Source organism: Hyla sarda, unplaced genomic scaffold, assembly GCF_029499605.1.
Source record: "Hyla sarda isolate aHylSar1 unplaced genomic scaffold, aHylSar1.hap1 scaffold_350, whole genome shotgun sequence".
In the NCBI taxonomy this organism is placed as follows: Eukaryota; Metazoa; Chordata; class Amphibia; order Anura; family Hylidae; genus Hyla; species Hyla sarda.
The window spans coordinates 145,514-172,598 of NW_026610262.1; the positions used below are offsets into that span (position 1 = coordinate 145,514).

Sequence of the window (27,085 nt, forward strand, 5' to 3'; positions counted from 1 at the left end):
AGGAGACCCCCCCCCCCATGTTATGTTACATAGTTACATAGTTAGTACGGTCGAAAAAAGACATATGTCCATCACGTTCAACCAGGGAATTAAGGGGTAGGGGTGTGGCGCGATATTGGGGAAGGGATGAGATTTTATATTTCTTCATAAGCATTAATCTTATTTTGTCAATTAGGAACATTCAGCACCCACCCGCTATCAAGGCAGCTGCCTATCATGTCATGCCCTACCTGCACAGGTGTGCTGGCTACTCAAATGATCCAATTAAGGAGGCCATTTAGTCAGCAGCAGCAGAAGTCCTGTGCCTGGACGCTCCAACAGGGGCCAGACACAAGCAGAAGCAGAAGCAGCAGAAGCAGCAGCAGCACCACCTTTTGTTTTTTGGCTGCAGCAGCAGCAAGGCCCACAGGGCTGGCTAGCTGGCTAGCCAGCAAGCAGGTAGCAATGAAAGTAGGAATCTTTCTTTTTAACCCTGTAAGGGGGTGGTGCACTGTACCCGAAGATACTGCCATATCGGGTCAATGCATAGGGCGACGGAAGCAAGCTTCGAAATCGGCCCCCGTTCTCAAAAATCCATTTAATATATGGTCCCCAGATAGGGGACGTATCAGATATTAAACTGATAAGAACAGATACTACACTTGATCTTAGCCAAAAGGCCGAGAAGCGATAACCGTGAAAGGGGCGGGCCCAACAAGGTCCCCTTCATGGGCACTATCACTGCTTGCTGTCAGGGAGGCTGCCAGACAATTTTCCATGCACACTCTGGGCTGGGGGGCAGTCAACCACCAGTACACACAGCAGAACCTAAACCCATACCATTATTGCTAAGCAGCAAGACAGGGGCCCATTGCACTCCCACGGGGCCTTTTTAAATGCAATCCATAACCCGGATTTGCCAGGAACCCTTCTTACTCCTCCTACTTGCATGTGACACTGGGCTTAGGATCTGCATAGGAAACACACACACAAGCACACACCTACCTTTGTTGCCTGCAGATGCCTCCTTGGCTGTCCCCAAACGGTATCAAACCAACACCCACGGGAAGCTGTAAGCATAGAGGACATGCCTGCACCCCATTGGACTTACCTGTGTGGGTTAAATCCGGGTTATTTGACAACCTATGGCGGTGATGGTTCTGCTCAGGCAGAGCAGTGCTGATGCTCCTCATAAAGCTGTCGCTGCTGTGAAGGTTCTAGGTGACATCACAAATCCCTTTGGTTACATACACAACAAAGCTGGGTTGTTGTTGTTTACACTCTGCAAGGCCTGTGGAAGTGAGTGACATCATAGCACTGTAGTTCTGAGGGTTCAAGATGGATGCAACAATCTCCTGTTGCTTCTATGAAGGCCGTAATAGACGACATCACCAAACAGCTCCATAGTCACATACACAGCAAAGGAGAGATGTTGTTTACACCTAGTGATGTCAGTGGTATTGAGTGACATCACAGCACAGTGCTAAGGCTCCTGGGCCTGGACACAGCAGCGGCTGCAATATCTCAACGGAGAATACGTTTATATCTATGTGTGTGTGTGCGCATATATATATATATATATATATATATATATATATATATATATATATTTCTCCGCCGAAATCACTTTTAAACCCATTTCCACCTTTTTTTCCCTTCTCCTCCTCTTACTTTTTTTTCACGTTTTTTTACGTTTTTCTCCTTTTCGCCTCTTTTCTGGGCGTATTATTCTTCTTTTTCTTCTTTTTTTTCGTCTAATGCATACCCCATCAGTGCAGCAATGCTTATTCAATACCGCCAGCAGATGGAGACACTGGGGGATAATTTTCTAAGGATTTATACTGATTTTTCCTGTCTGAATTTGTCGCACAGAAAGTTGCAGGCCAAATATGTGTGACATTTCTGCGACTTTAGCTTCTAGAGCATTTTTACAACATTATACATAGGTGCTGAATACATAAAAAGCGACTGTTCAGCGACAGACAAGTCGCATCGGCTGAAAGTAGGCCAGAATGTCAGTCCATGTTGGAGCAGGTTTAGATACAGTCTAAAGCATAGATCTCAAAGTCTGTGCACAGAATTTAGCAAGGGCCTCGCACCTTCTGATGCATCAGGTAGGTGCACAATAGCATAGCCTAACCCTCTGTACTTTGGTCTATATTGATGCGGGACATAGACAGCCAGCTGATGACCAATCCATTAGTGCAATGGATGGCTGGAAGCATTTGTCTTTGCCTTTGCAATACCACAGAAGCAATGCATGGTCAATGTACAGCAATGACACACCTGTGTGAACAGCCAGGAGACCCCCCCCCCATGTTATGTTACATAGTTACATAGTTAGTACGGTCGAAAAAAGACATATGTCCATCACGTTCAACCAGGGAATTAAGGGGTAGGGGTGTGGCGCGATATTGGGGAAGGGATGAGATTTTATATTTCTTCATAAGCATTAATCTTATTTTGTCAATTAGGAACATTCAGCACCCACCCGCTATCAAGGCAGCTGCCTATCATGTCATGCCCTACCTGCACAGGTGTGCTGGCTACTCAAATGATCCAATTAAGGAGGCCATTTAGTCAGCAGCAGCAGAAGTCCTGTGCCTGGACGCTCCAACAGGGGCCAGACACAAGCAGAAGCAGAAGCAGCAGAAGCAGCAGCAGCACCACCTTTTGTTTTTTGGCTGCAGCAGCAGCAAGGCCCACAGGGCTGGCTAGCTGGCTAGCCAGCAAGCAGGTAGCAATGAAAGTAGGAATCTTTCTTTTTAACCCTGTAAGGGGGTGGTGCACTGTACCCGAAGATACTGCCATATCGGGTCAATGCATAGGGCGACGGAAGCAAGCTTCGAAATCGGCCCCCGTTCTCAAAAATCCATTTAATATATGGTCCCCAGATAGGGGACGTATCAGATATTAAACTGATAAGAACAGATACTACACTTGATCTTAGCCAAAAGGCCGAGAAGCGATAACCGTGAAAGGGGCGGGCCCAACAAGGTCCCCTTCATGGGCACTATCACTGCTTGCTGTCAGGGAGGCTGCCAGACAATTTTCCATGCACACTCTGGGCTGGGGGGCAGTCAACCACCAGTACACACAGCAGAACCTAAACCCATACCATTATTGCTAAGCAGCAAGACAGGGGCCCATTGCACTCCCACGGGGCCTTTTTAAATGCAATCCATAACCCGGATTTGCCAGGAACCCTTCTTACTCCTCCTACTTGCATGTGACACTGGGCTTAGGATCTGCATAGGAAACACACACACAAGCACACACCTACCTTTGTTGCCTGCAGATGCCTCCTTGGCTGTCCCCAAACGGTATCAAACCAACACCCACGGGAAGCTGTAAGCATAGAGGACATGCCTGCACCCCATTGGACTTACCTGTGTGGGTTAAATCCGGGTTATTTGACAACCTATGGCGGTGATGGTTCTGCTCAGGCAGAGCAGTGCTGATGCTCCTCATAAAGCTGTCGCTGCTGTGAAGGTTCTAGGTGACATCACAAATCCCTTTGGTTACATACACAACAAAGCTGGGTTGTTGTTGTTTACACTCTGCAAGGCCTGTGGAAGTGAGTGACATCATAGCACTGTAGTTCTGAGGGTTCAAGATGGATGCAACAATCTCCTGTTGCTTCTATGAAGGCCGTAATAGACGACATCACCAAACAGCTCCATAGTCACATACACAGCAAAGGAGAGATGTTGTTTACACCTAGTGATGTCAGTGGTATTGAGTGACATCACAGCACAGTGCTAAGGCTCCTGGGCCTGGACACAGCAGCGGCTGCAATATCTCAACGGAGAATACGTTTATATCTATGTGTGTGTGTGCGCATATATATATATATATATATATATATATATATATATATATATATTTCTCCGCCGAAATCACTTTTAAACCCATTTCCACCTTTTTTTCCCTTCTCCTCCTCTTACTTTTTTTTCACGTTTTTTTACGTTTTTCTCCTTTTCGCCTCTTTTCTGGGCGTATTATTCTTCTTTTTCTTCTTTTTTTTCGTCTAATGCATACCCCATCAGTGCAGCAATGCTTATTCAATACCGCCAGCAGATGGAGACACTGGGGGATAATTTTCTAAGGATTTATACTGATTTTTCCTGTCTGAATTTGTCGCACAGAAAGTTGCAGGCCAAATATGTGTGACATTTCTGCGACTTTAGCTTCTAGAGCATTTTTACAACATTATACATAGGTGCTGAATACATAAAAAGCGACTGTTCAGCGACAGACAAGTCGCATCGGCTGAAAGTAGGCCAGAATGTCAGTCCATGTTGGAGCAGGTTTAGATACAGTCTAAAGCATAGATCTCAAAGTCTGTGCACAGAATTTAGCAAGGGCCTCGCACCTTCTGATGCATCAGGTAGGTGCACAATAGCATAGCCTAACCCTCTGTACTTTGGTCTATATTGATGCGGGACATAGACAGCCAGCTGATGACCAATCCATTAGTGCAATGGATGGCTGGAAGCATTTGTCTTTGCCTTTGCAATACCACAGAAGCAATGCATGGTCAATGTACAGCAATGACACACCTGTGTGAACAGCCAGGAGACCCCCCCCCCATGTTATGTTACATAGTTACATAGTTAGTACGGTCGAAAAAAGACATATGTCCATCACGTTCAACCAGGGAATTAAGGGGTAGGGGTGTGGCGCGATATTGGGGAAGGGATGAGATTTTATATTTCTTCATAAGCATTAATCTTATTTTGTCAATTAGGAACATTCAGCACCCACCCGCTATCAAGGCAGCTGCCTATCATGTCATGCCCTACCTGCACAGGTGTGCTGGCTACTCAAATGATCCAATTAAGGAGGCCATTTAGTCAGCAGCAGCAGAAGTCCTGTGCCTGGACGCTCCAACAGGGGCCAGACACAAGCAGAAGCAGAAGCAGCAGAAGCAGCAGCAGCACCACCTTTTGTTTTTTGGCTGCAGCAGCAGCAAGGCCCACAGGGCTGGCTAGCTGGCTAGCCAGCAAGCAGGTAGCAATGAAAGTAGGAATCTTTCTTTTTAACCCTGTAAGGGGGTGGTGCACTGTACCCGAAGATACTGCCATATCGGGTCAATGCATAGGGCGACGGAAGCAAGCTTCGAAATCGGCCCCCGTTCTCAAAAATCCATTTAATATATGGTCCCCAGATAGGGGACGTATCAGATATTAAACTGATAAGAACAGATACTACACTTGATCTTAGCCAAAAGGCCGAGAAGCGATAACCGTGAAAGGGGCGGGCCCAACAAGGTCCCCTTCATGGGCACTATCACTGCTTGCTGTCAGGGAGGCTGCCAGACAATTTTCCATGCACACTCTGGGCTGGGGGGCAGTCAACCACCAGTACACACAGCAGAACCTAAACCCATACCATTATTGCTAAGCAGCAAGACAGGGGCCCATTGCACTCCCACGGGGCCTTTTTAAATGCAATCCATAACCCGGATTTGCCAGGAACCCTTCTTACTCCTCCTACTTGCATGTGACACTGGGCTTAGGATCTGCATAGGAAACACACACACAAGCACACACCTACCTTTGTTGCCTGCAGATGCCTCCTTGGCTGTCCCCAAACGGTATCAAACCAACACCCACGGGAAGCTGTAAGCATAGAGGACATGCCTGCACCCCATTGGACTTACCTGTGTGGGTTAAATCCGGGTTATTTGACAACCTATGGCGGTGATGGTTCTGCTCAGGCAGAGCAGTGCTGATGCTCCTCATAAAGCTGTCGCTGCTGTGAAGGTTCTAGGTGACATCACAAATCCCTTTGGTTACATACACAACAAAGCTGGGTTGTTGTTGTTTACACTCTGCAAGGCCTGTGGAAGTGAGTGACATCATAGCACTGTAGTTCTGAGGGTTCAAGATGGATGCAACAATCTCCTGTTGCTTCTATGAAGGCCGTAATAGACGACATCACCAAACAGCTCCATAGTCACATACACAGCAAAGGAGAGATGTTGTTTACACCTAGTGATGTCAGTGGTATTGAGTGACATCACAGCACAGTGCTAAGGCTCCTGGGCCTGGACACAGCAGCGGCTGCAATATCTCAACGGAGAATACGTTTATATCTATGTGTGTGTGTGCGCATATATATATATATATATATATATATATATATATATATATATATATTTCTCCGCCGAAATCACTTTTAAACCCATTTCCACCTTTTTTTCCCTTCTCCTCCTCTTACTTTTTTTTCAAGTTTTTTTACGTTTTTCTCCTTTTCGCCTCTTTTCTGGGCGTATTATTCTTCTTTTTCTTCTTTTTTTTCGTCTAATGCATACCCCATCAGTGCAGCAATGCTTATTCAATACCGCCAGCAGATGGAGACACTGGGGGATAATTTTCTAAGGATTTATACTGATTTTTCCTGTCTGAATTTGTCGCACAGAAAGTTGCAGGCCAAATATGTGTGACATTTCTGCGACTTTAGCTTCTAGAGCATTTTTACAACATTATACATAGGTGCTGAATACATAAAAAGCGACTGTTCAGCGACAGACAAGTCGCATCGGCTGAAAGTAGGCCAGAATGTCAGTCCATGTTGGAGCAGGTTTAGATACAGTCTAAAGCATAGATCTCAAAGTCTGTGCACAGAATTTAGCAAGGGCCTCGCACCTTCTGATGCATCAGGTAGGTGCACAATAGCATAGCCTAACCCTCTGTACTTTGGTCTATATTGATGCGGGACATAGACAGCCAGCTGATGACCAATCCATTAGTGCAATGGATGGCTGGAAGCATTTGTCTTTGCCTTTGCAATACCACAGAAGCAATGCATGGTCAATGTACAGCAATGACACACCTGTGTGAACAGCCAGGAGACCCCCCCCCCATGTTATGTTACATAGTTACATAGTTAGTACGGTCGAAAAAAGACATATGTCCATCACGTTCAACCAGGGAATTAAGGGGTAGGGGTGTGGCGCGATATTGGGGAAGGGATGAGATTTTATATTTCTTCATAAGCATTAATCTTATTTTGTCAATTAGGAACATTCAGCACCCACCCGCTATCAAGGCAGCTGCCTATCATGTCATGCCCTACCTGCACAGGTGTGCTGGCTACTCAAATGATCCAATTAAGGAGGCCATTTAGTCAGCAGCAGCAGAAGTCCTGTGCCTGGACGCTCCAACAGGGGCCAGACACAAGCAGAAGCAGAAGCAGCAGAAGCAGCAGCAGCACCACCTTTTGTTTTTTGGCTGCAGCAGCAGCAAGGCCCACAGGGCTGGCTAGCTGGCTAGCCAGCAAGCAGGTAGCAATGAAAGTAGGAATCTTTCTTTTTAACCCTGTAAGGGGGTGGTGCACTGTACCCGAAGATACTGCCATATCGGGTCAATGCATAGGGCGACGGAAGCAAGCTTCGAAATCGGCCCCCGTTCTCAAAAATCCATTTAATATATGGTCCCCAGATAGGGGACGTATCAGATATTAAACTGATAAGAACAGATACTACACTTGATCTTAGCCAAAAGGCCGAGAAGCGATAACCGTGAAAGGGGCGGGCCCAACAAGGTCCCCTTCATGGGCACTATCACTGCTTGCTGTCAGGGAGGCTGCCAGACAATTTTCCATGCACACTCTGGGCTGGGGGGCAGTCAACCACCAGTACACACAGCAGAACCTAAACCCATACCATTATTGCTAAGCAGCAAGACAGGGGCCCATTGCACTCCCACGGGGCCTTTTTAAATGCAATCCATAACCCGGATTTGCCAGGAACCCTTCTTACTCCTCCTACTTGCATGTGACACTGGGCTTAGGATCTGCATAGGAAACACACACACAAGCACACACCTACCTTTGTTGCCTGCAGATGCCTCCTTGGCTGTCCCCAAACGGTATCAAACCAACACCCACGGGAAGCTGTAAGCATAGAGGACATGCCTGCACCCCATTGGACTTACCTGTGTGGGTTAAATCCGGGTTATTTGACAACCTATGGCGGTGATGGTTCTGCTCAGGCAGAGCAGTGCTGATGCTCCTCATAAAGCTGTCGCTGCTGTGAAGGTTCTAGGTGACATCACAAATCCCTTTGGTTACATACACAACAAAGCTGGGTTGTTGTTGTTTACACTCTGCAAGGCCTGTGGAAGTGAGTGACATCATAGCACTGTAGTTCTGAGGGTTCAAGATGGATGCAACAATCTCCTGTTGCTTCTATGAAGGCCGTAATAGACGACATCACCAAACAGCTCCATAGTCACATACACAGCAAAGGAGAGATGTTGTTTACACCTAGTGATGTCAGTGGTATTGAGTGACATCGCAGCACAGTGCTAAGGCTCCTGGGCCTGGACACAGCAGCGGCTGCAATATCTCAACGGAGAATACGTTTATATCTATGTATGTGTGTGCGCATATATATATATATATATATATATATATATATATATATATATATATTTCTCCGCCGAAATCACTTTTAAACCCATTTCCACCTTTTTTTCCCTTCTCCTCCTCTTACTTTTTTTTCACGTTTTTTTACGTTTTTCTCCTTTTCGCCTCTTTTCTGGGCGTATTATTCTTCTTTTTCTTCTTTTTTTTCGTCTAATGCATACCCCATCAGTGCAGCAATGCTTATTCAATACCGCCAGCAGATGGAGACACTGGGGGATAATTTTCTAAGGATTTATACTGATTTTTCCTGTCTGAATTTGTCGCACAGAAAGTTGCAGGCCAAATATGTGTGACATTTCTGCGACTTTAGCTTCTAGAGCATTTTTACAACATTATACATAGGTGCTGAATACATAAAAAGCGACTGTTCAGCGACAGACAAGTCGCATCGGCTGAAAGTAGGCCAGAATGTCAGTCCATGTTGGAGCAGGTTTAGATACAGTCTAAAGCATAGATCTCAAAGTCTGTGCACAGAATTTAGCAAGGGCCTCGCACCTTCTGATGCATCAGGTAGGTGCACAATAGCATAGCCTAACCCTCTGTACTTTGGTCTATATTGATGCGGGACATAGACAGCCAGCTGATGACCAATCCATTAGTGCAATGGATGGCTGGAAGCATTTGTCTTTGCCTTTGCAATACCACAGAAGCAATGCATGGTCAATGTACAGCAATGACACACCTGTGTGAACAGCCAGGAGACCCCCCCCCCCATGTTATGTTACATAGTTACATAGTTAGTACGGTCGAAAAAAGACATATGTCCATCACGTTCAACCAGGGAATTAAGGGGTAGGGGTGTGGCGCGATATTGGGGAAGGGATGAGATTTTATATTTCTTCATAAGCATTAATCTTATTTTGTCAATTAGGAACATTCAGCACCCACCCGCTATCAAGGCAGCTGCCTATCATGTCATGCCCTACCTGCACAGGTGTGCTGGCTACTCAAATGATCCAATTAAGGAGGCCATTTAGTCAGCAGCAGCAGAAGTCCTGTGCCTGGACGCTCCAACAGGGGCCAGACACAAGCAGAAGCAGAAGCAGCAGAAGCAGCAGCAGCACCACCTTTTGTTTTTTGGCTGCAGCAGCAGCAAGGCCCACAGGGCTGGCTAGCTGGCTAGCCAGCAAGCAGGTAGCAATGAAAGTAGGAATCTTTCTTTTTAACCCTGTAAGGGGGTGGTGCACTGTACCCGAAGATACTGCCATATCGGGTCAATGCATAGGGCGACGGAAGCAAGCTTCGAAATCGGCCCCCGTTCTCAAAAATCCATTTAATATATGGTCCCCAGATAGGGGACGTATCAGATATTAAACTGATAAGAACAGATACTACACTTGATCTTAGCCAAAAGGCCGAGAAGCGATAACCGTGAAAGGGGCGGGCCCAACAAGGTCCCCTTCATGGGCACTATCACTGCTTGCTGTCAGGGAGGCTGCCAGACAATTTTCCATGCACACTCTGGGCTGGGGGGCAGTCAACCACCAGTACACACAGCAGAACCTAAACCCATACCATTATTGCTAAGCAGCAAGACAGGGGCCCATTGCACTCCCACGGGGCCTTTTTAAATGCAATCCATAACCCGGATTTGCCAGGAACCCTTCTTACTCCTCCTACTTGCATGTGACACTGGGCTTAGGATCTGCATAGGAAACACACACACAAGCACACACCTACCTTTGTTGCCTGCAGATGCCTCCTTGGCTGTCCCCAAACGGTATCAAACCAACACCCACGGGAAGCTGTAAGCATAGAGGACATGCCTGCACCCCATTGGACTTACCTGTGTGGGTTAAATCCGGGTTATTTGACAACCTATGGCGGTGATGGTTCTGCTCAGGCAGAGCAGTGCTGATGCTCCTCATAAAGCTGTCGCTGCTGTGAAGGTTCTAGGTGACATCACAAATCCCTTTGGTTACATACACAACAAAGCTGGGTTGTTGTTGTTTACACTCTGCAAGGCCTGTGGAAGTGAGTGACATCATAGCACTGTAGTTCTGAGGGTTCAAGATGGATGCAACAATCTCCTGTTGCTTCTATGAAGGCCGTAATAGACGACATCACCAAACAGCTCCATAGTCACATACACAGCAAAGGAGAGATGTTGTTTACACCTAGTGATGTCAGTGGTATTGAGTGACATCACAGCACAGTGCTAAGGCTCCTGGGCCTGGACACAGCAGCGGCTGCAATATCTCAACGGAGAATACGTTTATATCTATGTGTGTGTGTGCGCATATATATATATATATATATATATATATATATATATATATATATATATTTCTCCGCCGAAATCACTTTTAAACCCATTTCCACCTTTTTTTCCCTTCTCCTCCTCTTACTTTTTTTTCACGTTTTTTTACGTTTTTCTCCTTTTCGCCTCTTTTCTGGGCGTATTATTCTTCTTTTTCTTCTCTTTTTTGTCTAATGCATACCCCATCAGTGCAGCAATGCTTATTCAATACCGCCAGCAGATGGAGACACTGGGGGATAATTTTCTAAGGATTTATACTGATTTTTCCTGTCTGAATTTGTCGCACAGAAAGTTGCAGGCCAAATATGTGTGACATTTCTGCGACTTTAGCTTCTAGAGCATTTTTACAACATTATACATAGGTGCTGAATACATAAAAAGCGACTGTTCAGCGACAGACAAGTCGCATCGGCTGAAAGTAGGCCAGAATGTCAGTCCATGTTGGAGCAGGTTTAGATACAGTCTAAAGCATAGATCTCAAAGTCTGTGCACAGAATTTAGCAAGGGCCTCGCACCTTCTGATGCATCAGGTAGGTGCACAATAGCATAGCCTAACCCTCTGTACTTTGGTCTATATTGATGCGGGACATAGACAGCCAGCTGATGACCAATCCATTAGTGCAATGGATGGCTGGAAGCATTTGTCTTTGCCTTTGCAATACCACAGAAGCAATGCATGGTCAATGTACAGCAATGACACACCTGTGTGAACAGCCAGGAGACCCCCCCCCCATGTTATGTTACATAGTTACATAGTTAGTACGGTCGAAAAAAGACATATGTCCATCACGTTCAACCAGGGAATTAAGGGGTAGGGGTGTGGCGCGATATTGGGGAAGGGATGAGATTTTATATTTCTTCATAAGCATTAATCTTATTTTGTCAATTAGGAACATTCAGCACCCACCCGCTATCAAGGCAGCTGCCTATCATGTCATGCCCTACCTGCACAGGTGTGCTGGCTACTCAAATGATCCAATTAAGGAGGCCATTTAGTCAGCAGCAGCAGAAGTCCTGTGCCTGGACGCTCCAACAGGGGCCAGACACAAGCAGAAGCAGAAGCAGCAGAAGCAGCAGCAGCACCACCTTTTGTTTTTTGGCTGCAGCAGCAGCAAGGCCCACAGGGCTGGCTAGCTGGCTAGCCAGCAAGCAGGTAGCAATGAAAGTAGGAATCTTTCTTTTTAACCCTGTAAGGGGGTGGTGCACTGTACCCGAAGATACTGCCATATCGGGTCAATGCATAGGGCGACGGAAGCAAGCTTCGAAATCGGCCCCCGTTCTCAAAAATCCATTTAATATATGGTCCCCAGATAGGGGACGTATCAGATATTAAACTGATAAGAACAGATACTACACTTGATCTTAGCCAAAAGGCCGAGAAGCGATAACCGTGAAAGGGGCGGGCCCAACAAGGTCCCCTTCATGGGCACTATCACTGCTTGCTGTCAGGGAGGCTGCCAGACAATTTTCCATGCACACTCTGGGCTGGGGGGCAGTCAACCACCAGTACACACAGCAGAACCTAAACCCATACCATTATTGCTAAGCAGCAAGACAGGGGCCCATTGCACTCCCACGGGGCCTTTTTAAATGCAATCCATAACCCGGATTTGCCAGGAACCCTTCTTACTCCTCCTACTTGCATGTGACACTGGGCTTAGGATCTGCATAGGAAACACACACACAAGCACACACCTACCTTTGTTGCCTGCAGATGCCTCCTTGGCTGTCCCCAAACGGTATCAAACCAACACCCACGGGAAGCTGTAAGCATAGAGGACATGCCTGCACCCCATTGGACTTACCTGTGTGGGTTAAATCCGGGTTATTTGACAACCTATGGCGGTGATGGTTCTGCTCAGGCAGAGCAGTGCTGATGCTCCTCATAAAGCTGTCGCTGCTGTGAAGGTTCTAGGTGACATCACAAATCCCTTTGGTTACATACACAACAAAGCTGGGTTGTTGTTGTTTACACTCTGCAAGGCCTGTGGAAGTGAGTGACATTATAGCACTGTAGTTCTGAGGGTTCAAGATGGATGCAACAATCTCCTGTTGCTTCTATGAAGGCCGTAATAGACGACATCACCAAACAGCTCCATAGTCACATACACAGCAAAGGAGAGATGTTGTTTACACCTAGTGATGTCAGTGGTATTGAGTGACATCACAGCACAGTGCTAAGGCTCCTGGGCCTGGACACAGCAGCGGCTGCAATATCTCAACGGAGAATACGTTTATATCTATGTGTGTGTGTGCGCATATATATATATATATATATATATATATATATATATATATATATATATTCTCCGCCGAAATCACTTTTAAACCCATTTCCACCTTTTTTTCCCTTCTCTTCCTCTTACTTTTTTTTCACGTTTTTTTACGTTTTTCTCCTTTTCGCCTCTTTTCTGGGCGTATTATTCTTCTTTTTCTTCTTTTTTTTCGTCTAATGCATACCCCATCAGTGCAGCAATGCTTATTCAATACCGCCAGCAGATGGAGACACTGGGGGATAATTTTCTAAGGATTTATACTGATTTTTCCTGTCTGAATTTGTCGCACAGAAAGTTGCAGGCCAAATATGTGTGACATTTCTGCGACTTTAGCTTCTAGAGCATTTTTACAACATTATACATAGGTGCTGAATACATAAAAAGCGACTGTTCAGCGACAGACAAGTCGCATCGGCTGAAAGTAGGCCAGAATGTCAGTCCATGTTGGAGCAGGTTTAGATACAGTCTAAAGCATAGATCTCAAAGTCTGTGCACAGAATTTAGCAAGGGCCTCGCACCTTCTGATGCATCAGGTAGGTGCACAATAGCATAGCCTAACCCTCTGTACTTTGGTCTATATTGATGCGGGACATAGACAGCCAGCTGATGACCAATCCATTAGTGCAATGGATGGCTGGAAGCATTTGTCTTTGCCTTTGCAATACCACAGAAGCAATGCATGGTCAATGTACAGCAATGACACACCTGTGTGAACAGCCAGGAGACCCCCCCCCCCATGTTATGTTACATAGTTACATAGTTAGTACGGTCGAAAAAAGACATATGTCCATCACGTTCAACCAGGGAATTAAGGGGTAGGGGTGTGGCGCGATATTGGGGAAGGGATGAGATTTAATATTTCTTCATAAGCATTAATCTTATTTTGTCAATTAGGAACATTCAGCACCCACCCGCTATCAAGGCAGCTGCCTATCATGTCATGCCCTACCTGCACAGGTGTGCTGGCTACTCAAATGATCCAATTAAGGAGGCCATTTAGTCAGCAGCAGCAGAAGTCCTGTGCCTGGACGCTCCAACAGGGGCCAGACACAAGCAGAAGCAGCAGCAGCACCACCTTTTGTTTTTTGGCTGCAGCAGCAGCAAGGCCCACAGGGCTGGCTAGCTGGCTAGCCAGCAAGCAGGTAGCAATGAAAGTAGGAATCTTTCTTTTTAACCCTGTAAGGGGGTGGTGCACTGTACCCGAAGATACTGCCATATCGGGTCAATGCATAGGGCGACGGAAGCAAGCTTCGAAATCGGCCCCCGTTCTCAAAAATCCATTTAATATATGGTCCCCAGATAGGGGACGTATCAGATATTAAACTGATAAGAACAGATACTACACTTGATCTTAGCCAAAAGGCCGAGAAGCGATAACCGTGAAAGGGGCGGGCCCAACAAGGTCCCCTTCATGGGCACTATCACTGCTTGCTGTCAGGGAGGCTGCCAGACAATTTTCCATGCACACTCTGGGCTGGGGGGCAGTCAACCACCAGTACACACAGCAGAACCTAAACCCATACCATTATTGCTAAGCAGCAAGACAGGGGCCCATTGCACTCCCACGGGGCCTTTTTAAATGCAATCCATAACCCGGATTTGCCAGGAACCCTTCTTACTCCTCCTACTTGCATGTGACACTGGGCTTAGGATCTGCATAGGAAACACACACACAAGCACACACCTACCTTTGTTGCCTGCAGATGCCTCCTTGGCTGTCCCCAAACGGTATCAAACCAACACCCACGGGAAGCTGTAAGCATAGAGGACATGCCTGCACCCCATTGGACTTACCTGTGTGGGTTAAATCCGGGTTATTTGACAACCTATGGCGGTGATGGTTCTGCTCAGGCAGAGCAGTGCTGATGCTCCTCATAAAGCTGTCGCTGCTGTGAAGGTTCTAGGTGACATCACAAATCCCTTTGGTTACATACACAACAAAGCTGGGTTGTTGTTGTTTACACTCTGCAAGGCCTGTGGAAGTGAGTGACATCATAGCACTGTAGTTCTGAGGGTTCAAGATGGATGCAACAATCTCCTGTTGCTTCTATGAAGGCCGTAATAGACGACATCACCAAACAGCTCCATAGTCACATACACAGCAAAGGAGAGATGTTGTTTACACCTAGTGATGTCAGTGGTATTGAGTGACATCACAGCACAGTGCTAAGGCTCCTGGGCCTGGACACAGCAGCGGCTGCAATATCTCAACGGAGAATACGTTTATATCTATGTGTGTGTGTGCGCATATATATATATATATATATATATATATATATATATATATATATATTTCTCCGCCGAAATCACTTTTAAACCCATTTCCACCTTTTTTTCCCTTCTCCTCCTCTTACTTTTTTTTCACGTTTTTTTACGTTTTTCTCCTTTTCGCCTCTTTTCTGGGCGTATTATTCTTCTTTTTCTTCTTTTTTTTCGTCTAATGCATACCCCATCAGTGCAGCAATGCTTATTCAATACCGCCAGCAGATGGAGACACTGGGGGATAATTTTCTAAGGATTTATACTGATTTTTCCTGTCTGAATTTGTCGCACAGAAAGTTGCAGGCCAAATATGTGTGACATTTCTGCGACTTTAGCTTCTAGAGCATTTTTACAACATTATACATAGGTGCTGAATACATAAAAAGCGACTGTTCAGCGACAGACAAGTCGCATCGGCTGAAAGTAGGCCAGAATGTCAGTCCATGTTGGAGCAGGTTTAGATACAGTCTAAAGCATAGATCTCAAAGTCTGTGCACAGAATTTAGCAAGGGCCTCGCACCTTCTGATGCATCAGGTAGGTGCACAATAGCATAGCCTAACCCTCTGTACTTTGGTCTATATTGATGCGGGACATAGACAGCCAGCTGATGACCAATCCATTAGTGCAATGGATGGCTGGAAGCATTTGTCTTTGCCTTTGCAATACCACAGAAGCAATGCATGGTCAATGTACAGCAATGACACACCTGTGTGAACAGCCAGGAGACCCCCCCCCCATGTTATGTTACATAGTTACATAGTTAGTACGGTCGAAAAAAGACATATGTCCATCACGTTCAACCAGGGAATTAAGGGGTAGGGGTGTGGCGCGATATTGGGGAAGGGATGAGATTTTATATTTCTTCATAAGCATTAATCTTATTTTGTCAATTAGGAACATTCAGCACCCACCCGCTATCAAGGCAGCTGCCTATCATGTCATGCCCTACCTGCACAGGTGTGCTGGCTACTCAAATGATCCAATTAAGGAGGCCATTTAGTCAGCAGCAGCAGAAGTCCTGTGCCTGGACGCTCCAACAGGGGCCAGACACAAGCAGAAGCAGAAGCAGCAGAAGCAGCAGCAGCACCACCTTTTGTTTTTTGGCTGCAGCAGCAGCAAGGCCCACAGGGCTGGCTAGCTGGCTAGCCAGCAAGCAGGTAGCAATGAAAGTAGGAATCTTTCTTTTTAACCCTGTAAGGGGGTGGTGCACTGTACCCGAAGATACTGCCATATCGGGTCAATGCATAGGGCGACGGAAGCAAGCTTCGAAATCGGCCCCCGTTCTCAAAAATCCATTTAATATATGGTCCCCAGATAGGGGACGTATCAGATATTAAACTGATAAGAACAGATACTACACTTGATCTTAGCCAAAAGGCCGAGAAGCGATAACCGTGAAAGGGGCGGGCCCAACAAGGTCCCCTTCATGGGCACTATCACTGCTTGCTGTCAGGGAGGCTGCCAGACAATTTTCCATGCACACTCTGGGCTGGGGGGCAGTCAACCACCAGTACACACAGCAGAACCTAAACCCATACCATTATTGCTAAGCAGCAAGACAGGGGCCCATTGCACTCCCACGGGGCCTTTTTAAATGCAATCCATAACCCGGATTTGCCAGGAACCCTTCTTACTCCTCCTACTTGCATGTGACACTGGGCTTAGGATCTGCATAGGAAACACACACACAAGCACACACCTACCTTTGTTGCCTGCAGATGCCTCCTTGGCTGTCCCCAAACGGTATCAAACCAACACCCACGGGAAGCTGTAAGCATAGAGGACATGCCTGCACCCCATTGGACTTACCTGTGTGGGTTAAATCCGGGTTATTTGACAACCTATGGCGGTGATGGTTCTGCTCAGGCAGAGCAGTGCTGATGCTCCTCATAAAGCTGTCGCTGCTGTGAAGGTTCTAGGTGACATCACAAATCCCTTTGGTTACATACACAACAAAGCTGGGTTGTTGTTGTTTACACTCTGCAAGGCCTGTGGAAGTGAGTGACATCATAGCACTGTAGTTCTGAGGGTTCAAGATGGATGCAACAATCTCCTGTTGCTTCTATGAAGGCCGTAATAGACGACATCACCAAACAGCTCCATAGTCACATACACAGCAAAGGAGAGATGTTGTTTACACCTAGTGATGTCAGTGGTATTGAGTGACATCACAGCACAGTGCTAAGGCTCCTGGGCCTGGACACAGCAGCGGCTGCAATATCTCAACGGAGAATACGTTTATATCTATGTGTGTGTGTGCGCATATATATATATATATATATATATATATATATATATATATATATATATTTCTCCGCCGAAATCACTTTTAAACCCATTTCCACCTTTTTTTCCCTTCTCCTCCTCTTACTTTTTTTTCACGTTTTTTTACGTTTTTCTCCTTTTCGCCTCTTTTCTGGGCGTATTATTCTTCTTTTTCTTCTTTTTTTTCGTCTAATGCATACCCCATCAGTGCAGCAATGCTTATTCAATACCGCCAGCAGATGGAGACACTGGGGGATAATTTTCTAAGGATTTATACTGATTTTTCCTGTCTGAATTTGTCGCACAGAAAGTTGCAGGCCAAATATGTGTGACATTTCTGCGACTTTAGCTTCTAGAGCATTTTTACAACATTATACATAGGTGCTGAATACATAAAAAGCGACTGTTCAGCGACAGACAAGTCGCATCGGCTGAAAGTAGGCCAGAATGTCAGTCCATGTTGGAGCAGGTTTAGATACAGTCTAAAGCATAGATCTCAAAGTCTGTGCACAGAATTTAGCAAGGGCCTCGCACCTTCTGATGCATCAGGTAGGTGCACAATAGCATAGCCTAACCCTCTGTACTTTGGTCTATATTGATGCGGGACATAGACAGCCAGCTGATGACCAATCCATTAGTGCAATGGATGGCTGGAAGCATTTGTCTTTGCCTTTGCAATACCACAGAAGCAATGCATGGTCAATGTACAGCAATGACACACCTGTGTGAACAGCCAGGAGACCCCCCCCCCATGTTATGTTACATAGTTACATAGTTAGTACGGTCGAAAAAAGACATATGTCCATCACGTTCAACCAGGGAATTAAGGGGTAGGGGTGTGGCGCGATATTGGGGAAGGGATGAGATTTTATATTTCTTCATAAGCATTAATCTTATTTTGTCAATTAGGAACATTCAGCACCCACCCGCTATCAAGGCAGCTGCCTATCATGTCATGCCCTACCTGCACAGGTGTGCTGGCTACTCAAATGATCCAATTAAGGAGGCCATTTAGTCAGCAGCAGCAGAAGTCCTGTGCCTGGACGCTCCAACAGGGGCCAGACACAAGCAGAAGCAGAAGCAGCAGAAGCAGCAGCAGCACCACCTTTTGTTTTTTGGCTGCAGCAGCAGCAAGGCCCACAGGGCTGGCTAGCTGGCTAGCCAGCAAGCAGGTAGCAATGAAAGTAGGAATCTTTCTTTTTAACCCTGTAAGGGGGTGGTGCACTGTACCCGAAGATACTGCCATATCGGGTCAATGCATAGGGCGACGGAAGCAAGCTTCGAAATCGGCCCCCGTTCTCAAAAATCCATTTAATATATGGTCCCCAGATAGGGGACGTATCAGATATTAAACTGATAAGAACAGATACTACACTTGATCTTAGCCAAAAGGCCGAGAAGCGATAACCGTGAAAGGGGCGGGCCCAACAAGGTCCCCTTCATGGGCACTATCACTGCTTGCTGTCAGGGAGGCTGCCAGACAATTTTCCATGCACACTCTGGGCTGGGGGGCAGTCAACCACCAGTACACACAGCAGAACCTAAACCCATACCATTATTGCTAAGCAGCAAGACAGGGGCCCATTGCACTCCCACGGGGCCTTTTTAAATGCAATCCATAACCCGGATTTGCCAGGAACCCTTCTTACTCCTCCTACTTGCATGTGACACTGGGCTTAGGATCTGCATAGGAAACACACACACAAGCACACACCTACCTTTGTTGCCTGCAGATGCCTCCTTGGCTGTCCCCAAACGGTATCAAACCAACACCCACGGGAAGCTGTAAGCATAGAGGACATGCCTGCACCCCATTGGACTTACCTGTGTGGGTTAAATCCGGGTTATTTGACAACCTATGGCGGTGATGGTTCTGCTCAGGCAGAGCAGTGCTGATGCTCCTCATAAAGCTGTCGCTGCTGTGAAGGTTCTAGGTGACATCACAAATCCCTTTGGTTACATACACAACAAAGCTGGGTTGTTGTTGTTTACACTCTGCAAGGCCTGTGGAAGTGAGTGACATCATAGCACTGTAGTTCTGAGGGTTCAAGATGGATGCAACAATCTCCTGTTGCTTCTATGAAGGCCGTAATAGACGACATCACCAAACAGCTCCATAGTCACATACACAGCAAAGGAGAGATGTTGTTTACACCTAGTGATGTCAGTGGTATTGAGTGACATCACAGCACAGTGCTAAGGCTCCTGGGCCTGGACACAGCAGCGGCTGCAATATCTCAACGGAGAATACGTTTATATCTATGTGTGTGTGTGCGCATATATATATATATATATATATATATATATATATATATATATATATATATATATATATATATTTCTCCGCCGAAATCACTTTTAAACCCATTTCCACCTTTTTTTCCCTTCTCCTCCTCTTACTTTTTTTTCACGTTTTTTTACGTTTTTCTCCTTTTCGCCTCTTTTCTGGGCGTATTATTCTTCTTTTTCTTCTTTTTTTTCGTCTAATGCATACCCCATCAGTGCAGCAATGCTTATTCAATACCGCCAGCAGATGGAGACACTGGGGGATAATTTTCTAAGGATTTATACTGATTTTTCCTGTCTGAATTTGTCGCACAGAAAGTTGCAGGCCAAATATGTGTGACATTTCTGCGACTTTAGCTTCTAGAGCATTTTTACAACATTATACATAGGTGCTGAATACATAAAAAGCGACTGTTCAGCGACAGACAAGTCGCATCGGCTGAAAGTAGGCCAGAATGTCAGTCCATGTTGGAGCAGGTTTAGATACAGTCTAAAGCATAGATCTCAAAGTCTGTGCACAGAATTTAGCAAGGGCCTCGCACCTTCTGATGCATCAGGTAGGTGCACAATAGCATAGCCTAACCCTCTGTACTTTGGTCTATATTGATGCGGGACATAGACAGCCAGCTGATGACCAATCCATTAGTGCAATGGATGGCTGGAAGCATTTGTCTTTGCCTTTGCAATACCACAGAAGCAATGCATGGTCAATGTACAGCAATGACACACCTGTGTGAACAGCCAGGAGACCCCCCCCCCATGTTATGTTACATAGTTACATAGTTAGTACGGTCGAAAAAAGACATATGTCCATCACGTTCAACCAGGGAATTAAGGGGTAGGGGTGTGGCGCGATATTGGGGAAGGGATGAGATTTTATATTTCTTCATAAGCATTAATCTTATTTTGTCAATTAGGAACATTCAGCACCCACCCGCTATCAAGGCAGCTGCCTATCATGTCATGCCCTACCTGCACAGGTGTGCTGGCTACTCAAATGATCCAATTAAGGAGGCCATTTAGTCAGCAGCAGCAGAAGTCCTGTGCCTGGACGCTCCAACAGGGGCCAGACACAAGCAGAAGCAGAAGCAGAAGCAGCAGAAGCAGCAGCAGCACCACCTTTTGTTTTTTGGCTGCAGCAGCAGCAAGGCCCACAGGGCTGGCTAGCTGGCTAGCCAGCAAGCAGGTAGCAATGAAAGTAGGAATCTTTCTTTTTAACCCTGTAAGGGGGTGGTGCACTGTACCCGAAGATACTGCCATATCGGGTCAATGCATAGGGCGACGGAAGCAAGCTTCGAAATCGGCCCCCGTTCTCAAAAATCCATTTAATATATGGTCCCCAGATAGGGGACGTATCGGATATTAAACTGATAAGAACAGATACTACACTTGATCTTAGCCAAAAGGCCGAGAAGCGATAACCGTGAAAGGGGCGGGCCCAACAAGGTCCCCTTCATGGGCACTATCACTGCTTGCTGTCAGGGAGGCTGCCAGACAATTTTCCATGCACACTCTGGGCTGGGGGGCAGTCAACCACCAGTACACACAGCAGAACCTAAACCCATACCATTATTGCTAAGCAGCAAGACAGGGGCCCATTGCACTCCCACGGGGCCTTTTTAAATGCAATCCATAACCCGGATTTGCCAGGAACCCTTCTTACTCCTCCTACTTGCATGTGACACTGGGCTTAGGATCTGCATAGGAAACACACACACAAGCACACACCTACCTTTGTTGCCTGCAGATGCCTCCTTGGCTGTCCCCAAACGGTATCAAACCAACACCCACGGGAAGCTGTAAGCATAGAGGACATGCCTGCACCCCATTGGACTTACCTGTGTGGGTTAAATCCGGGTTATTTGACAACCTATGGCGGTGATGGTTCTGCTCAGGCAGAGCAGTGCTGATGCTCCTCATAAAGCTGTCGCTGCTGTGAAGGTTCTAGGTGACATCACAAATCCCTTTGGTTACATACACAACAAAGCTGGGTTGTTGTTGTTTACACTCTGCAAGGCCTGTGGAAGTGAGTGACATCATAGCACTGTAGTTCTGAGGGTTCAAGATGGATGCAACAATCTCCTGTTGCTTCTATGAAGGCCGTAATAGACGACATCACCAAACAGCTCCATAGTCACATACACAGCAAAGGAGAGATGTTGTTTACACCTAGTGATGTCAGTGGTATTGAGTGACATCACAGCACAGTGCTAAGGCTCCTGGGCCTGGACACAGCAGCGGCTGCAATATCTCAACGGAGAATACGTTTATATCTATGTGTGTGTGTGCGCATATATATATATATATATATATATATATATATATATATATATATATTTCTCCGCCGAAATCACTTTTAAACCCATTTCCACCTTTTTTTCCCTTCTCCTCCTCTTACTTTTTTTTCACGTTTTTTTACGTTTTTCTCCTTTTCGCCTCTTTTCTGGGCGTATTATTCTTCTTTTTCTTCTTTTTTTTCGTCTAATGCATACCCCATCAGTGCAGCAATGCTTATTCAATACCGCCAGCAGATGGAGACACTGGGGGATAATTTTCTAAGGATTTATACTGATTTTTCCTGTCTGAATTTGTCGCACAGAAAGTTGCAGGCCAAATATGTGTGACATTTCTGCGACTTTAGCTTCTAGAGCATTTTTACAACATTATACATAGGTGCTGAATACATAAAAAGCGACTGTTCAGCGACAGACAAGTCGCATCGGCTGAAAGTAGGCCAGAATGTCAGTCCATGTTGGAGCAGGTTTAGATACAGTCTAAAGCATAGATCTCAAAGTCTGTGCACAGAATTTAGCAAGGGCCTCGCACCTTCTGATGCATCAGGTAGGTGCACAATAGCATAGCCTAACCCTCTGTACTTTGGTCTATATTGATGCGGGACATAGACAGCCAGCTGATGACCAATCCATTAGTGCAATGGATGGCTGGAAGCATTTGTCTTTGCCTTTGCAATACCACAGAAGCAATGCATGGTCAATGTACAGCAATGACACACCTGTGTGAACAGCCAGGAGACCCCCCCCCCATGTTATGTTACATAGTTACATAGTTAGTACGGTCGAAAAAAGACATATGTCCATCACGTTCAACCAGGGAATTAAGGGGTAGGGGTGTGGCGCGATATTGGGGAAGGGATGAGATTTTATATTTCTTCATAAGCATTAATCTTATTTTGTCAATTAGGAACATTCAGCACCCACCCGCTATCAAGGCAGCTGCCTATCATGTCATGCCCTACCTGCACAGGTGTGCTGGCTACTCAAATGATCCAATTAAGGAGGCCATTTAGTCAGCAGCAGCAGAAGTCCTGTGCCTGGACGCTCCAACAGGGGCCAGACACAAGCAGAAGCAGCAGAAGCAGCAGCAGCACCACCTTTTGTTTTTTGGCTGCAGCAGCAGCAAGGCCCACAGGGCTGGCTAGCTGGCTAGCCAGCAAGCAGGTAGCAATGAAAGTAGGAATCTTTCTTTTTAACCCTGTAAGGGGGTGGTGCACTGTACCCGAAGATACTGCCATATCGGGTCAATGCATAGGGCGACGGAAGCAAGCTTCGAAATCGGCCCCCGTTCTCAAAAATCCATTTAATATATGGTCCCCAGATAGGGGACGTATCAGATATTAAACTGATAAGAACAGATACTACACTTGATCTTAGCCAAAAGGCCGAGAAGCGATAACCGTGAAAGGGGCGGGCCCAACAAGGTCCCCTTCATGGGCACTATCACTGCTTGCTGTCAGGGAGGCTGCCAGACAATTTTCCATGCACACTCTGGGCTGGGGGGCAGTCAACCACCAGTACACACAGCAGAACCTAAACCCATACCATTATTGCTAAGCAGCAAGACAGGGGCCCATTGCACTCCCACGGGGCCTTTTTAAATGCAATCCATAACCCGGATTTGCCAGGAACCCTTCTTACTCCTCCTACTTGCATGTGACACTGGGCTTAGGATCTGCATAGGAAACACACACACAAGCACACACCTACCTTTGTTGCCTGCAGATGCCTCCTTGGCTGTCCCCAAACGGTATCAAACCAACACCCACGGGAAGCTGTAAGCATAGAGGACATGCCTGCACCCCATTGGACTTACCTGTGTGGGTTAAATCCGGGTTATTTGACAACCTATGGCGGTGATGGTTCTGCTCAGGCAGAGCAGTGCTGATGCTCCTCATAAAGCTGTCGCTGCTGTGAAGGTTCTAGGTGACATCACAAATCCCTTTGGTTACATACACAACAAAGCTGGGTTGTTGTTGTTTACACTCTGCAAGGCCTGTGGAAGTGAGTGACATCATAGCACTGTAGTTCTGAGGGTTCAAGATGGATGCAACAATCTCCTGTTGCTTCTATGAAGGCCGTAATAGACGACATCACCAAACAGCTCCATAGTCACATACACAGCAAAGGAGAGATGTTGTTTACACCTAGTGATGTCAGTGGTATTGAGTGACATCACAGCACAGTGCTAAGGCTCCTGGGCCTGGACACAGCAGCGGCTGCAATATCTCAACGGAGAATACGTTTATATCTATGTGTGTGTGTGCGCATATATATATATATATATATATATATATATATATATATATATATATTTCTCCGCCGAAATCACTTTTAAACCCATTTCCACCTTTTTTTCCCTTCTCCTCCTCTTACTTTTTTTTCACGTTTTTTTACGTTTTTCTCCTTTTCGCCTCTTTTCTGGGCGTATTATTCTTCTTTTTCTTCTTTTTTTTCGTCTAATGCATACCCCATCAGTGCAGCAATGCTTATTCAATACCGCCAGCAGATGGAGACACTGGGGGATAATTTTCTAAGGATTTATACTGATTTTTCCTGTCTGAATTTGTCGCACAGAAAGTTGCAGGCCAAATATGTGTGACATTTCTGCGACTTTAGCTTCTAGAGCATTTTTACAACATTATACATAGGTGCTGAATACATAAAAAGCGACTGTTCAGCGACAGACAAGTCGCATCGGCTGAAAGTAGGCCAGAATGTCAGTCCATGTTGGAGCAGGTTTAGATACAGTCTAAAGCATAGATCTCAAAGTCTGTGCACAGAATTTAGCAAGGGCCTCGCACCTTCTGATGCATCAGGTAGGTGCACAATAGCATAGCCTAACCCTCTGTACTTTGGTCTATATTGATGCGGGACATAGACAGCCAGCTGATGACCAATCCATTAGTGCAATGGATGGCTGGAAGCATTTGTCTTTGCCTTTGCAATACCACAGAAGCAATGCATGGTCAATGTACAGCAATGACACACCTGTGTGAACAGCCAGGAGACCCCCCCCCCATGTTATGTTACATAGTTACATAGTTAGTACGGTCGAAAAAAGACATATGTCCATCACGTTCAACCAGGGAATTAAGGGGTAGGGGTGTGGCGCGATATTGGGGAAGGGATGAGATTTTATATTTCTTCATAAGCATTAATCTTATTTTGTCAATTAGGAACATTCAGCACCCACCCGCTATCAAGGCAGCTGCCTATCATGTCATGCCCTACCTGCACAGGTGTGCTGGCTACTCAAATGATCCAATTAAGGAGGCCATTTAGTCAGCAGCAGCAGAAGTCCTGTGCCTGGACGCTCCAACAGGGGCCAGACACAAGCAGAAGCAGAAGCAGCAGAAGCAGCAGCAGCACCACCTTTTGTTTTTTGGCTGCAGCAGCAAGGCCCACAGGGCTGGCTAGCTGGCTAGCCAGCAAGCAGGTAGCAATGAAAGTAGGAATCTTTCTTTTTAACCCTGTAAGGGGGTGGTGCACTGTACCCGAAGATACTGCCATATCGGGTCAATGCATAGGGCGATGGAAGCAAGCTTCGAAATCGGCCCCCGTTCTCAAAAATCCATTTAATATATGGTCCCCAGATAGGGGACGTATCAGATATTAAACTGATAAGAACAGATACTACACTTGATCTTAGCCAAAAGGCCGAGAAGCGATAACCGTGAAAGGGGCGGGCCCAACAAGGTCCCCTTCATGGGCACTATCACTGCTTGCTGTCAGGGAGGCTGCCAGACAATTTTCCATGCACACTCTGGGCTGGGGGGCAGTCAACCACCAGTACACACAGCAGAACCTAAACCCATACCATTATTGCTAAGCAGCAAGACAGGGGCCCATTGCACTCCCACGGGGCCTTTTTAAATGCAATCCATAACCCGGATTTGCCAGGAACCCTTCTTACTCCTCCTACTTGCATGTGACACTGGGCTTAGGATCTGCATAGGAAACACACACACAAGCACACACCTACCTTTGTTGCCTGCAGATGCCTCCTTGGCTGTCCCCAAACGGTATCAAACCAACACCCACGGGAAGCTGTAAGCATAGAGGACATGCCTGCACCCCATTGGACTTACCTGTGTGGGTTAAATCCGGGTTATTTGACAACCTATGGCGGTGATGGTTCTGCTCAGGCAGAGCAGTGCTGATGCTCCTCATAAAGCTGTCGCTGCTGTGAAGGTTCTAGGTGACATCACAAATCCCTTTGGTTACATACACAACAAAGCTGGGTTGTTGTTGTTTACACTCTGCAAGGCCTGTGGAAGTGAGTGACATCATAGCACTGTAGTTCTGAGGGTTCAAGATGGATGCAACAATCTCCTGTTGCTTCTATGAAGGCCGTAATAGACGACATCACCAAACAGCTCCATAGTCACATACACAGCAAAGGAGAGATGTTGTTTACACCTAGTGATGTCAGTGGTATTGAGTGACATCACAGCACAGTGCTAAGGCTCCTGGGCCTGGACACAGCAGCGGCTGCAATATCTCAACGGAGAATACGTTTATATCTATGTGTGTGTGTGCGCATATATATATATATATATATATATATATATATATATATATATTTCTCCGCCGAAATCACTTTTAAACCCATTTCCACCTTTTTTTCCCTTCTCCTCCTCTTACTTTTTTTTCACGTTTTTTTACGTTTTTCTCCTTTTCGCCTCTTTTCTGGGCGTATTATTCTTCTTTTTCTTCTTTTTTTTCGTCTAATGCATACCCCATCAGTGCAGCAATGCTTATTCAATACCGCCAGCAGATGGAGACACTGGGGGATAATTTTCTAAGGATTTATACTGATTTTTCCTGTCTGAATTTGTCGCACAGAAAGTTGCAGGCCAAATATGTGTGACATTTCTGCGACTTTAGCTTCTAGAGCATTTTTACAACATTATACATAGGTGCTGAATACATAAAAAGCGACTGTTCAGCGACAGACAAGTCGCATCGGCTGAAAGTAGGCCAGAATGTCAGTCCATGTTGGAGCAGGTTTAGATACAGTCTA

General features: G+C 46.1%; 12 non-coding genes across 12 annotated transcripts; all 12 read right to left on the bottom strand.

Annotated features, from left to right (window-relative positions):
* Window positions 1–480: 480 nt before the first annotated feature.
* Window positions 481–671, bottom strand: LOC130331385 (U2 spliceosomal RNA). Its single transcript, XR_008874296.1, has one exon. It is a non-coding gene; the product is annotated as a U2 spliceosomal RNA (small nuclear RNA).
* A 2,087-nt stretch (window positions 672–2,758) lies between these two features.
* Window positions 2,759–2,949, bottom strand: LOC130331386 (U2 spliceosomal RNA). Its single transcript, XR_008874297.1, has one exon. It is a non-coding gene; the product is annotated as a U2 spliceosomal RNA (small nuclear RNA).
* A 2,085-nt stretch (window positions 2,950–5,034) lies between these two features.
* On the bottom strand, window positions 5,035–5,225 carry LOC130331387 (U2 spliceosomal RNA). The gene has a single exon (XR_008874298.1). It is a non-coding gene; the product is annotated as a U2 spliceosomal RNA (small nuclear RNA).
* A 2,087-nt stretch (window positions 5,226–7,312) lies between these two features.
* On the bottom strand, window positions 7,313–7,503 carry LOC130331388 (U2 spliceosomal RNA). The gene has a single exon (XR_008874299.1). It is a non-coding gene; the product is annotated as a U2 spliceosomal RNA (small nuclear RNA).
* Window positions 7,504–9,591: 2,088 nt separating this feature from the next.
* On the bottom strand, window positions 9,592–9,782 carry LOC130331389 (U2 spliceosomal RNA). The gene has a single exon (XR_008874300.1). It is a non-coding gene; the product is annotated as a U2 spliceosomal RNA (small nuclear RNA).
* Window positions 9,783–11,870: 2,088 nt separating this feature from the next.
* LOC130331391 (U2 spliceosomal RNA) lies at window positions 11,871–12,061 on the bottom strand. The gene has a single exon (XR_008874302.1). It is a non-coding gene; the product is annotated as a U2 spliceosomal RNA (small nuclear RNA).
* A 2,074-nt stretch (window positions 12,062–14,135) lies between these two features.
* On the bottom strand, window positions 14,136–14,326 carry LOC130331393 (U2 spliceosomal RNA). The gene has a single exon (XR_008874303.1). It is a non-coding gene; the product is annotated as a U2 spliceosomal RNA (small nuclear RNA).
* Window positions 14,327–16,413: 2,087 nt separating this feature from the next.
* LOC130331394 (U2 spliceosomal RNA) lies at window positions 16,414–16,604 on the bottom strand. The gene has a single exon (XR_008874304.1). It is a non-coding gene; the product is annotated as a U2 spliceosomal RNA (small nuclear RNA).
* A 2,089-nt stretch (window positions 16,605–18,693) lies between these two features.
* On the bottom strand, window positions 18,694–18,884 carry LOC130331395 (U2 spliceosomal RNA). The gene has a single exon (XR_008874305.1). It is a non-coding gene; the product is annotated as a U2 spliceosomal RNA (small nuclear RNA).
* Window positions 18,885–20,993: 2,109 nt separating this feature from the next.
* LOC130331461 (U2 spliceosomal RNA) lies at window positions 20,994–21,184 on the bottom strand. The gene has a single exon (XR_008874364.1). It is a non-coding gene; the product is annotated as a U2 spliceosomal RNA (small nuclear RNA).
* A 2,081-nt stretch (window positions 21,185–23,265) lies between these two features.
* LOC130331396 (U2 spliceosomal RNA) lies at window positions 23,266–23,456 on the bottom strand. Its single transcript, XR_008874306.1, has one exon. It is a non-coding gene; the product is annotated as a U2 spliceosomal RNA (small nuclear RNA).
* A 2,084-nt stretch (window positions 23,457–25,540) lies between these two features.
* LOC130331512 (U2 spliceosomal RNA) lies at window positions 25,541–25,731 on the bottom strand. The gene has a single exon (XR_008874403.1). It is a non-coding gene; the product is annotated as a U2 spliceosomal RNA (small nuclear RNA).
* Between the last annotated feature and the right edge of the window lie 1,354 nt (window positions 25,732–27,085).